This window comes from Agelaius phoeniceus, chromosome 2 (assembly GCF_051311805.1).
Source record: "Agelaius phoeniceus isolate bAgePho1 chromosome 2, bAgePho1.hap1, whole genome shotgun sequence".
NCBI lineage: Eukaryota > Metazoa > Chordata > Aves > Passeriformes > Icteridae > Agelaius > Agelaius phoeniceus.
Genome location: NC_135266.1, coordinates 92964070 through 92977978, shown reverse-complemented (window position 1 = coordinate 92977978; position 13909 = coordinate 92964070). Strand labels below are relative to the sequence as shown.

General features: G+C 42.5%; 1 protein-coding gene across 2 annotated transcripts in view; it reads right to left on the bottom strand.

Annotated features, from left to right (window-relative positions):
• Nucleotides 1–11613, bottom strand: part of B4GALT4 (beta-1,4-galactosyltransferase 4) — a 28093-nt gene extending 16480 nt beyond the window's left edge. Inside the window, exons 1-2 of one of the 2 annotated variants that reach the window (XM_077174280.1) lie at nucleotides 11458–11608; nucleotides 11143–11221 (exon numbers count right to left, since the gene is read on the bottom strand). The gene's annotated coding sequence lies outside the window, so the exon portion shown is untranslated. Of the gene's footprint in view, nucleotides 1–11142; nucleotides 11222–11457 lie in introns of both variants that reach the window. The other variant, XM_054654837.2, reaches the window with a different exon arrangement.
• Nucleotides 11614–13909: the final 2296 nt, after the last annotated feature.

Sequence of the window (13909 nt, the reverse complement as noted above, 5' to 3'; positions counted from 1 at the left end):
TTCCCACTTTCCCAGAAATGGACTACAATCTTTAAAAAGAGTTAAAACAGTTGCTCACCACTGGTACTCAGATTAGTGCAAATGGGCTGTCCCCCATAAGAAATTATTTTGTTCATAAATAAAGTTTAAAATTAACTATCTGTGGGAAAACACATAAAGAAAAAACAGGAGGCAGCCAGTATTAATCAGAAGAAGTAGCTTCTGAAATATTTTGTTGTTTTTGTTAAAATATCAGGAAAAGCATGCAGGTGTAAAATTGCTAAGGTACTACGATGTTAAAATTATTGACATAAACTATGAACTTACTGCACCAACCTTATTTCTACTCTCCTCCACTCCTATTCCAAATCTCACACATATGAATTCCCTTTGCCAGCTTTGCAAGATTCTATAAGTAGTTGCTACTAAAAGTTCACGTTACTTGTCTCTGACAAATCTTCACACTATTCTACTGTCAGTGTGAATAATTTCCCATAATAACTAAACTCACATCTCCACTGGCTTCTATGGCAGCAACAGAATGATGCTCCTGCTTAAAATACACTTGAGCAGGGCAGCATAAAGATGCACACACGATAACAACCATGAGTCACCTTCAGCTCATCACAACTCTCATGCAGAGGGGCAATAATTCACGTTTCAGAAACCTACAGTTTGATTTTTTGGTGTTATCTGCAGAGAATACAGCATGTATTTCAAAATGCAGACACACAAAGGTATTTTGGTATTTTAAATGGAAAAACACAGATTAATCAATTGACACACCAATCTACCTAATATTCTTACTTCAGAGGTTAAAAGGTTGTTTGCCTGGCTGTTTTCCCCTGAAACATGAGAACAGGATGTGCACAGAAAGGCAAACTTGATTCTATCAACAGAGAAGGAAAGAACTGTACCCTTATGAATGAAGAAATGAAGAGCTGTCACTTTTATGACTCCTGCCAAAGACTGAGAACTTGGGAACTTAAGAGGACAATAACTGAGGATAAAAGGATAAGCAAGAAGTTAAGCTTCAATAAGAACCTGCCTGTCAGAGAAACAAAAAAAAAAAAAAAAAAAACCCTTGGCCATTGCACCTCTGGAGGGTGTTGTGTTACCATTTCACACTAAGGACTCTTCAGTTAAAGTCATTTTTCACCAGCAAGCCTAAAGTACCTTGGTTGCCAAGTCAGGCAGCTAACCCAGAGTCAAGAAGACCAGAGCTTGGACCTTGTTAAAGAAAAAGTTAGGCTCAGGACCTGCTGCTAAAAAGCCATACTTGGAGAAGTAGTATAAAAGCCAGAGCTATAATACATAACATAAAATAATTATTAATGGAATAGTCTTAATCAAATACTGATTAAAATAGTTATGCAAAACCTACTCCAGCCTTAATAGTCTTGACAGTAACAACTCAGTAACAACTGTGGCAGGAGGGATATTCAGTAGCTAAATCCTTTCCACATCCTGAACAACCAAGTCCCCCATCCCACTGATCAATTTCCCATCTTCCTTTTGTTCCGTATGTAGTTAATGAAGCACATCTTTTTATCTTTGATATCCCTGGATTATGGCTGATACATTGGTTGGGGGTGGTGGTGAGAAAAGGCCACCTAGTCATACATTATACCATGTGCAAACAAAAATTCAATACTGAACAAATCTTGCTAGAAACAATAGTATCTCAGAAGCTGGAAACATGGTTCTTTTTTCTCCTGCACTTCATAATTCAGGGTGACCAACCCTTAAACATGGGTGGGAGAACACTTGTGGTGCAACTAAACTCTTCTCATAGCTCTGAAACCTGACTCTAGTTGTGTGTGACCTTCATAAAACAGACCAAAGAAACTTCCATAGGAAACAAAGTGCAACTTTTTTGTCAAAAAAAAATCTCAGTGAAGCACAATCAAACCTAGTTTAGAAAGTTACAGCTGGCTAGAAGGGAACGGCCCTTCAGACCACAAGGTCAAAACCACCACAGTACCCATTTCAAAATGCATAATAGAAAAAAATTAAACAGAACAAAGCCACAGTTATGCAAATATGGCATAAGTCAGAATTCTAAAATTGATGGAAAAGGTGAAAGGTCTCCATCTACATGCAGATATACTCGTATCTAGATAGATGCTGTAACACAATTCTTAATAGCTCCCTGATCATGTTGAGGCACAAAAATAGTGCATGTTTTGCCCTCCCCAAAACCATATCTCTACCAACAACTGTCCCTGTGCTCTGCAGCTTGTCTCACAACCCAAGTTCTATAGGCTGCATTGTGTTTTGAATCACAGTCCAAACCCTGCTTCCTTGTTGGATGGTTCCTGGCACTGCTCATAAGATATTTATCTGCAGGAACCCATCCAGGACACAGAGCTGTATGACTCCTCCAGGAACAGGGGCGTTCAGTTCTCATCCTTGAGCGTGATGGCACAAATATGAAGCCCTAACTTGCCCGTTTCCATCCAGGTCGTCCAAAATAGTAAGCAAGATTCCAGCATGGACAAGACTTCTGAAGCAAACTAGGATGATCAGAACCCATCCATACTCATCCAGGGTTTTCCCAGAAACACGCATGCATTGGATTCCGACACACTGTGCAAGCACAGAATGAGCAAGCAACACATGTACAAGCTGGTTCCCCATGTAAGGGCTGCAGGGTCAGCCTGTGCATTTGCCTCCTGATTGAAGCCAGTAGCACTACCAAGCTCAGAAGTGCCCAGGAATACTGGACTAAAGGATGTTCTTTTTCATCAATACAGAATTCCTAGACAAAGTCAGTATCAGCCAGAAGACTGAGAACTGATAGCCCTGATCTAGATGTAAGTGAAGGAAAGTAACCTTGTGAACAAAATTTGGTAAGTAACTGGAGTTGATAAAAACTCATTATGGTCCAAACCGTGATTTTTCACTGATACATTTTTAGATTAAAACTGTCATTATGATGATTATGCTAAAGCCTAGATTACTTATTCAAAAAAAGTTATGCTTAACAGTATAAACAATCAGTGAGAACATGGTGCCTAAATTTTACTTTTCATATGTTCACATTTAAAACTATTCACCCTGTAGGGGTGAAAGATATTTTCATCTGACGAAAGGAAAATTAATTTTTAATTTACACAAACCAACTTTGACTACCTGTTTCAAATGGTTGAGTAAGGACAGATTTCCCACGGAGGATTTTCTAGAAGCCCCTGCAAGCTCCTCAAGCTCATGCAGAAATTCCAAAGGCAGCAGAACAGGTTCAGCAGCAACGAGCATTCACTTCAACCTAACTCTAAAAACTGTAATAAGTTCAAGCAGGAAATGAAGCATGAAAGAATTCCCTGGGACTGCATTTAATCAGCTCGGTACTAAACAGACAATTATTTGTTATTTTATCTAGGCCAGAATCAAAAGCAGCAACGGGTTAGCTCCGGGTACATCAGGAAGTGTAGCAGTCTTCTTCACGATATCCACCAAGAAGGAATTAAAATTCCTGACAACTGGCAAGGTAGAAAGATCACTGTACAGCATCAGCTTTTCTATGCAGGATAGTTCAAGTCCTCAAGTTTTACAAGAGTCTATACCTGCTCCTTTCACAGGCATTTCCTTCTTTTCAACAGATTAGTTTCTTATTAGGACCGTTAAGCCAATAGCTTTTAACACCTCTTTTACGCAACACTTTCATAATCCTATTACCTCTTCCTATTTAAAACCCACCAACTGCACTGAGAAATGGTTTGTTTTTCAAAAGAAAAACAAACAAAAAAGATAAATCCAATCCTCAAACAAATTCTCTTTCCACTTCTCAGAATTTCAAGCCAAATAAAGAAAGCACATTAAACCACTCACTGCTGCCGCCCCATCGCTCCTTCCCGTCGAACACTCACTTCAAGAACTACGGAGAGCACTTCACAAGCAGCAGATACTTTTTATCCAGGAAACCCCACACCATAAAGAGACCTGTGTTATCTCTCACAGGCTGCAGGAAACAATCAGCTCAATATCACAGGATGGGAAAAAAAAATAAAGGGAAAAAAAAAAAAAGAGCCAATACATCCCACTTTTCCTCAGGCCTAAGAGGCTCCGTGGTGCTGTCCCACATGCTCCTCCCTCAGCTCATGAACGAGCCCGGGATGGCAGCCAGCCTCCCTCCTTTCCTGCTAGCACAGCAGAACCAGCACACAGGCACTCAGGCACACCAGGACAGAAGCAATATTGCTCAGAAATAAGTCCCACAACAAACCCTTCCATTAGAAACAAAGGCTCAAGCCTTTGCTCCTAAAAGCAAACCACAATCTACCAGTGCCCTTTTGGCATCTTTTCCATTTGGAGATTTTAAACATTAGAGATGTCATTCTTCTTACACACAGCAAGCTGCCCACTCTCTTGTCCATATCTGTGGAGAAGTCCCAGTGCTCCCACTACACTCCTCTCTTGTTACCGCCTAGACAGACCCATTGATGACAGTCTCTACTTTATACAAGCATCTACTTCATGCAAACAGCCTGGCTCACTGACTCTTCATCATGAAAAGCAACTTCCTATTATCAGGTTGTCCCTCCCTGGTGCTTTTCTACCCCTCTGAGCTGTAAAATTCCTCTAGCAACCCCACAGAATCAGCTGGATCGAAACAGAGGTGTCACTTTGTCATCTCACCCATCTGGAGCTCCCTAAACTACCAGGGATGCAGCACTGCAAGGACCTGAGTAGACATAGGTAAGGTGGATTGCAGAAAAGGATGGGAGAGAAAGTGTAGGCACATCCTCATGACAAGTGTTAAATTTCTTGTAACTCAAACCCGCTTGAACTCTTTGGGCAATGCATGCATTCCAAGCAGGAAGGTATTTCAAGGCTTCCCCAGTCAGTGGCACCTCCTCTGTGCCACAAAGGTCTTATCTATTTTCAGGACTGCACAAGAATTTCAGGGGAAAGCTTCCTCATTTCAGACACTCAGTAGTGCAGAAAGAACCTTTAGCACTACCGCCCGCATGTTTTAACTGGTCAGTCACAAAGCCACACCAGTATGGGTCTCAACTGTCACCATCTCATCTTTCTCTCTGGTCCAGTCCCCAAACTAGAATTTCTCTGCACTAGCACAAGCTCTCATGAAAACATAGAGCGAGCTGAATTAGGAAGCAAGCAGAATTTCTAGCAACTTTCTGTAATCCTTTGTCTACACTTCCCACTGAAAAATGTCAGAAAACCTGATATGACAACCAGCAGAAACACAGTAGTTCAGCTTTCAGTTGACTGGGAATCGTTATTTTAGGAGAATGATAACAGATATTTCCAGGCAATGACAGGTAACATTCTATAAACTGCCTGGAACCAGGCAATTTTAAAGAGGAAATGTATGAGTTAAAAAGAAACAGACCAAGGTGCACTTGTGGGGCCTGATTACAGTAACAGCCACTGCCAGCTAAATACTCCAGTCGTGTCAAGAAAACAGAGATACACAGATGTGCTGACTCCACACCCTTTATTCCTTGATAATTGCTTGATACTCAATATAAAAGAACAAAGGTACTGACAGCTCCAACTCCCTGAATTACAAACCAAAAAAAAAAAAGATAAAAGAATACCTAACACACCAGGAAATAACTGCTGTGGTTTAACCCCAGCTCGCAACTCAACACCACACAGCCACTCCCTTAACCACCAACAGTGCGAAGGGGGAGAGAATCAGAAAAGTAGAAATGAGAAAACTCGCAGGCTAAGATAAAAACTGTTTAATAGGACATAAAAGGAAGAAAATAATAATTAGAATAACTGTGGCAATAATGATAATTAGAATATACAACAGACATTACGCAGTTGCTCACCAATGCCCAGCCAGACCCTGAGAGCTGTCCCTGACCAGCCCACCCCTCAGGTGATACACTGAGCACGATGTCCTTCGGTATGGAATATTCCTTTGGCCATTTTGGGTCAGCTGTGCCCTCACAAATTCTTGTGCCACTCCAGCATTTTCACTGGCAGAACATGGGAAATGAAGAAATCCATGACTTGGGGAAAACACTAGTCAGCAACAACCAAAACATTCCTGTGTTATCAACTCAATTCTCATACTAAATAAAAAGCACACCACTGTACCAGCTACTAGGCAGAAAATTAACCCTATCCCTACTGAAACCAGGGCAATAGCCTGGATATTTTAGCTTGCACAACTTACTGCCTCCAGGAGTGAGTGTGGGCATCACAGAAGAAGTGATGGCAACAATGTAAATGAGGAAAGGCTTGGCAGATAAATACAATAAATCCAGTACATAAAAAGAGAACATCACAGCAAAAAAGCACTGAGAAAGAACTTTCCATACATTTTTAACTCTGACATGCAGGACAGATAAGAAAATAGGAGTGTCCCATTATCTTGCGTATCCCTAACAGGGACACCATTGTTCTTCAACTCAACATTAGCCTGAACAAGGAGTGCTATTCCCATGTTCCAGCCTGCTCTGGTTTATGATCAATAAGCTGAGCAACTGTCTCCACTGGGAATGCATTAGACAAATGCAGCAGTCCCTAAGCACTGGTATATATGAAATCCATTGTCCTTTGAACCTGTGTTCGTGATTTTCTGCCTGCTAGACTCTCATTTTACCACACTGGAACAGCAGAGGGGGAAGTAAAGACTCAGAGGTCACTTACCAACTGACAAGGTAGACTCAACCTGGGGAAAATTAATTTGTTGTCAATTAAAAATTGAGTAGGATGGTGAAAGGCAAAAAGTACACTTCCCCTCCACTTCCTTCTTCGCAGGCTCAACTTCAATCATTCATTCCCAACTTATCCACTTCTCAACCCACAACAGTGCAGGGGGACAAGGAATACAGGTCACAGAATTATAGAATCATCTAGGGTGGGAAAAACTCCATGATCATCGAGTCCACCTGCTGACCCAGCACTGCCAAGCCCACCGCTAAACCATGTCCCTAAGCACCACATCTACAAGAATTCGGAATACTTCCAGAAACAGTGACTCAACCACTTCAAAGAGCAGCCTGCTCCAGGGCTTGACAATCCTTTCCATAAAGAAATGTTTCCCAATATCCAATCTGAGCCTCCCCTGGTGCAGCTTCAGGCTATTTCCTCTTGTCCTGTTGGTTATTACTTGGGAGAAGAGACCGACCCTTTCAGGCAGTTCTAAGGAGAGGTCAGGTCTCTCCTGAGTCTTCTTTTCTCCTGGCTAAACAACCCCAGCTCCCTCAGCTGCTCCTCACAGGACTTTTGCTCCAGACCCTTCACCACTTCTGCTGCCCTTGTCCAGACTTGTTTCAGCACCTCAATGTCCTTCCTTGTAGTGATGGGCCCAGAAGTGGACACAGGACTCAAGGTGTGGCCTCACCAGTGCCGAGTACAGGGGGAGAGTCACTACCCTAATCCTGCAGGGCACACTGTTGCTGATCCAGGCCAGGATGCCACAGGCTGCAGCTCCTTTCAAGGCATCTCCTCCTGCTACAACATGAGACTGACTACTGCACCCTCAGGTGAGAGAGTTCTCCCCAGACATAGGAAATGAGTGGGTGCTACTCCAATCCTGCAGCACAGTTTTCACTTTCCTGAGGCACAGTGAACCCTGGTGCTAAGCTAGGAAATGCAATCTAGCGTCTCCAGGCCAAGAATCACGTTTATGAATGGCCCCTCTTGTTACACAAGTACAGCTGAGCCACTGACCTCACTGTAAGACACGGCACTGCCAGCCCGAGCCCAGCCAAAGCGACGGAGTGAGGGATGCAGCAAAGAGTTCTGGCACAGCCCATTGCTCCCTAATGCTTACCACAGAAACAGTTAAGGAATACAGCACTTTTTAAAAACACCTTCCCGTCAAAGATGAGTGGAATATCCTGAAAAAACACATGATCACACAGATCTCTGTGAACACAGGAACCTCATGTGTAATGGAATGCTCAGGTCACCACTCAGCTCAGCAATACCCTATCTTTGTCTGGCAGCTGTGGCCTTGCTGGAGTGGCATCAGTCAGTAGAGAGGACAGATGTCAGAGGCCTTTACTGAAACACTTCAACACATTCCTGATCAAATTCCTCACTCAACTCTCTCCTGCACAGTAAAATAACATCTGAGAAAACCATTATATTACAATAACAGACATTCTTTTTTCAGCTTCACAATACATTTTTTTTAATGAAAGTGTCAACCACAGATAGCTAAAGCAGTACAGAAGTAGCGTAGACCTGTGGCTACTTAATACATTTATAATTTTCAGTCTATGTGTATCTATGAACAAAGTTGTAAAAAAAAAAGACAATTAATAGAGTTGAACATGTATTATGAAAGCATAACTAGGAAGTTTTTTTTTTCTCATGAAGAACATTTTTGTTTCTGATAAAGGTGTTTCAGCACGAGAACTGCACCAAAGACATTCCAGCTAAAGCTTCCTTAGGCATGAACAGATTTACTTTTTTGTTATTTTTGCATTCTTATCCCAGTAAGGATTGTAAGTTCTCAGGGCCTACTGCAAAGACATCCATTAAAATCTGTACAGACAGCATGACTTTGTTAAGCTATTAAATGTAAGGGACTTCTTCCATGTTAAAACACAATTTACACCTATGCCAGTTTTCAACCAATCTGCTGATGGACTTTTATGCAGTAGGAAAGTTTCAAACATGCAATTTAAGAGCTCTAACTCAAACCCCTTGGAAGTGATGTGGCCTAGAACAACATTTTGGATCTCAAAACTAGCACAACATTGCAACAAGAAATTTTAATCAATTGCTTGCAGAAGTAATTTGAAAAATATACTCCTGAGAGACAGATTATTATTAAACCTTTTGGACCTACTGTGCAGGTCTTACCCCTTCCCATTTCACTGATGAACAAAATTAGATGCAAGAGTTCAGAAATCAACTACAGGACTGAAGATTGAGGGGAAGCACAAGATTAGTGCTGATGCTGCCTCACCCACATCAGAGCCAAATACATTGCTATTACTTGTAAGTGCACACATTTACAATCACCACTGTATCCGTTTAAAGGGATTATCTGAATTATAATGCATGATAGCTTTATCCCACAATTCCCTGCCTGATAAATAAATATTTACTCAGCTGTTGCTCTCGGGACACCAAGATGACACAGTTGTAGCTGTAAGGCATGTTACTTGTAGGCGTGCCAAAGCACTTCAAACAGAAGACAAAATACTTATAAAACACCCTAAATATGCGGAACCATAAAGAAAAAAGTGAAGGAAGCATTCTCCCATCATTTTACAATATTCGCAAGGTCCCATTTGTATTCAGGGCAAAACTTCCAGTCTCTGAGGCAAAAACCCCAGCTATCTCAGCAAGAGACCTGCTGGGTGACTTTTGAACTATATATTTGCCAAAAAAAATGGGTTTTTAACCAAATTCTTGCGTCATTCACCCAGGCTACAGAATCTCAAGGCACACCTCCTTCAAACTAACAAAAACCAAGTTCACCAAACTCATAAAGCTAACTTAGACTTAAGATCATATCACAGAAAGCCAGCAATCAAGCACCTTCCAATTTCTATTTTTCTCCTACATATTATTTAAAAGAGAAGGACATGCCAACTCAAATCAAAGAAAAAACCAAGAACCCAAGCTTTCCAAAACTGAAGTAGCAAATGTCTTACTTCTAACTGAAACATATTTGTGAAAATGAAACACAGCTTTTACAAAAATGACAAGGAAATACCCACATAAATCAAAGCAAGATCAATCAGACCTAAAGGAAGTGTTTATCAAGAAAACTCAGGCACAGTTACATTATCTTGGATGAAAGGTGATACTTCACACTGTTTAAGAAAGGTTCATGAAACATTATCCAAGTTGAGCAGTGAGAGAGAATAATACAAAACCCCAAAGGTGCACTTCTACATAGTCTAAATTTAATCAGTGTTTGTAATTAACAGCAGAAGACCTACAGAATCATCAATGAGTTGGCAAAGAAAAAAAATATTTAGAGAAAGAGCATCTCACATAGCTACCAACTTTACTGAAAAAACTGTAAATATTTGAGGTCTGCAAACTGATCACAAAGTTTATTTCTCTGGGTTCTTTTAATAGTAGCTATCTGAAAGACATCAAACTTTCACCTTCCTTTCCTCTAAACCTCTGTTGAAAACGGTCTTGTGAACTGCCTCTGCTGTCTCTTGGGAACTTCCACAGCTGTTAAATAAAGGGGTAGAAAAAATGTTAAATCCACGAGAGATATTAATTGTTAATTCTTTGAGACAAGCAAGCGTCAGTAACAACTGAATACACATATTCTCCTTTTTGACTGTTACTACCAAAATGCTGTGAAAGTCTTAAAGTCTGCAAGGTTTCAAATCTTATCAGAGCTCTACTTTAAAAGCATTTATATTATGATTCAGAACTAAAACCTTATTGAATACTCATGCTAGTAGCCCCACTTCTGCTCCCCCTCAACATCTGCAAACACATTTCACAGAATCACAGAATTAGCTAGGTTGGGAAAGATGTTTGAGATCATCAAGTCCAATCTATGGCCTAGCACCACCTTATCAACAGAACCATGGCACTAAGTGCCACATCCAGACTGTTTTTAAACACCTCCAGGGACAGTGACTCCACCATCTCCCCGACAGCTCATTCCAATGCCCAATCACTCTTTCTGTGAAGGATTTCTTCATAATGTCTAACCTAAACTTCCCCTGGCACAGCTTAAGACTGTGTCTTCGTGTCCTGTCACTGGTTTCCTGGGAGAAGAGACCAACCCCCACCTGGCTACAACCTCCTTTCAGGTAGTTGCTTCCATCATCACCTGGAGTATTTTTGTCAAATGACAGTTTCTGTGAACTTGTCCAAGTCTCCTTTCAAGCCCACTAATCACTATTCTGGCTCTTCCAAATTAATATCAGGAGAAGCAAGTGAAATCATTTATGTCCTGTCAGTGAGAAAATGTTTAGTGAAGAGCATCACTTGCCTGTTCTCTGGTCTCCATGTGTGAAATGGAGAAAATAACATCCGGTACTACATTTACTTTAACACAAAACCATCCAAAGCTGTACTTAGAATGCAAAAACCAGTGCACTGCAGACGTCCTCCTAACTTACAATCCCCAAGCCCGAGTACAGTAACTACTTCCACCGAGTACGTAATTTTTAAATATATAACTACTGCCAATTATTTCAGTAAAGCTATGCTCTGATGAACATTATGTCCCGGTAGACTTACTTGCACGATCACCGCTTAAAGTCCTGCCTGTGATGCTCCATGAGGGGCTCCCCACACGCACACGGGCTCCCTGGAAGTCCTGAGCGGCACAAGACGACCCAGTTTCGGCCACGGACCAGATGCTCCAAGTCCGAGGAGGTGCAATGAAACCAACACCCTTCGCCTTTCGCCAACGACCCCAAACCAAGCGCCTGCCGGGCACTCGTTATCCCCCACCGCTATTTCCACACCCGCCCCCGTGGTTCTGCCGCTCGCCCTCAGGACGGGCAGCCCCGCATCGCGCTCTCCCTCTCTGCAGACGGAGTTCGTACTTACGGGTCCCGCGTCTCCCAGTGCCCCCGGGGCCGCAGGGGCACGGACACGCTCCCGGCACGGTTCCCGGTGCCGCAGGGACAGGGACACGCTCCCAGCGCCACGGCCCCGCTCCCGCCGCGGCCCCCGGCTCGCCGCCCACCCGCCCGCTCGCGCAGGCGCCCTGGCGCCGCGCCGCCCCTCCCGCGCTCCCCTCAGCGCCCCTCCCGCCGCTGCCGCTGCCGCTGCCGGGCCATCCCGGGAATAGCGGGCCGGCGGGCCGCAGCCGCTTGTTTGCTTTGGGCTTCCCGAGCTAACGCGGCAGGCACGGCTCTGTCAGCGCGGCTCGGACGGTGCCAGTGGCTTGGCACGCCCGGGGCGTTGGTGGCGGTGACAGAACTCTGCCAGCTCTTGCTATTTACGGGAATGCTGAACCGCCTGGGGTTTGGGTTTTTTGGAGCTGCGGGGGAGCTCCGAGAGTTTGGGCATCACAGCATTTGCATGGCTGGTGCTCCTCAGCAGCCGAGTCTCACTTCCTCTCAAGACGTATCTATGGAAGATGTCCCTGCCCGTGGCAGGAGGTGGAGCCAGCGAATCTTTAAGGTCCTTTCGACACGAACCCTTCTGTGCTTCTGCGGCTCTGTGGTATTCAGCACTTCTTTACATTGAAAATTAACTGGGGCTCCGCAGGAGTTCTTAGTGATAAGAACTTAAAATGCCTGCTTCGAAAACCTACTTGTTCAGGAATGGGAATGTTGTTCCCCTTCCTTAAGTGAAATCACAACGGGGCTTTTGGTGTCGAGCACTAAGTGCAGAAAACCCCTTCAAGTTTGATGCCCACATGCAGATGGCTGAAGGTGCTGTTGCTGGGAAGTTAATATTTGAAAAAAGCCTAAAAAATCAAAGGTGTTTTTACCTGCAGTACATATTAGATTACTGTACGGATTAACCAAAGTTCATATTGCTGTAACTTAGCATCGCTTGTTTAATCATGCAAACTTTTTCAACCTAACCGCCCCTACCGGCCAAAAAGGCCAATTATTTTAAATTATATTAAATTATTTTAAATTATATGAGCAAACAATAAAGCAGTTTCACTGACCATAGTGAGGAAAGCAAAATGGGAGCAGTGTGGATGACCATGGTGCTGCCCTGCTCTACAGGCCTGCATATGTGCCTGCCAGGAGCTGGAATATCCCACCCACACCGCATACAGATGCACCCACAGGGCATCTGCTCTGAAGTACGACAAAAGTCCTTCAAGAATAGAGGAAAATTCATTTCCTTTTGTGGAGAAAAATTACTTCTGTTGAAAGAACCAGAGAGTAGAAAGTTTCTGCTTAAAAGTGTAGGAAATCAAAAAAAGGCAAAACAATAAAATTTTCAAAAATTAGATGTGAGGGAGAATGAAGGATAGTATTACATTCCTTCTGTTTGTAAATAGGAAAGAATGTTGATAATCTAAAATTAAAAGGGTTGTGAGTAGTTGTCCAGTAATAGCTGTATGAGTGACCCCTTTCCTAGTGGCATTAATCACACCTATTGATAGTTTTAGTCAAGTTTAATGATGTTATGTAATTGTCAGATCCAGATGCTACTTCCTGATTGTAAACAAATCTACCAGGGTGAATTGTTCTCAAATATAATATGTTTCTGTTAGTGCTGTGTAAGTCAGAACTGTAGGTACAGAAGACACTCTGCTGAGAGAGTGACCCATAGTGTTAGTCATTATTTGACCCATCGAGAGTGCACTGGCATTATCACTTTGTCAGTCCACCCTCATACCACAGATTTAACCAGCGTGTATCTTAAATCAAGTGCACACAGCAAATCACTCATCCTACAGACCAACAAAGAGAAGGAAGCAAATAATGAGACCTGAAATTACGGTGGTGGTGGTCTCATAGGATAGGGAAGGGAGAGATAAAATACAAAGGTATGTGTGAAGATGCTAGAAACAAACTTAGTTATGCAGAGGATCTGAAAGCGTTGTGTGGACTTGCAGCCATCAGGAATACTGTGCTGCAGGGGTCTAAAGGATGTATGTAAAGGGAAATTTGGCCTATGGCAGTGATCACAGGGAATGTGGGAAACATTCTGAGAACAGCAAATAACTCTGTTTATGGCCCATTGAACACTGCGTTTCTATAAAAGTCTTTCTTTGTGTTTTCCTCCACAAACATTCTTATCATGCAAATTTAACATTTGTCTAACTTTGTTTAACCAGCTTTTTTTTTCTCTGGAATAAATGTTATGCTTGTTCCAAAAAATAAAACCTTGTGGATCTCATGGGAACAGTCTTGAGAAAGACCCTGAATCTGGGGTCTCCTTCAGTGATCTATCTTTATTCTTTCATTAAGCAAATTTTACATTTTCCCCTACCTCAAATATTCAGGTTGTCTCAGGTGTGCTCTTTCGCTGCTGATTTTAATCTCACTTGTAGAATATGACAAGGACTGAACTTAACCCAGCCAGA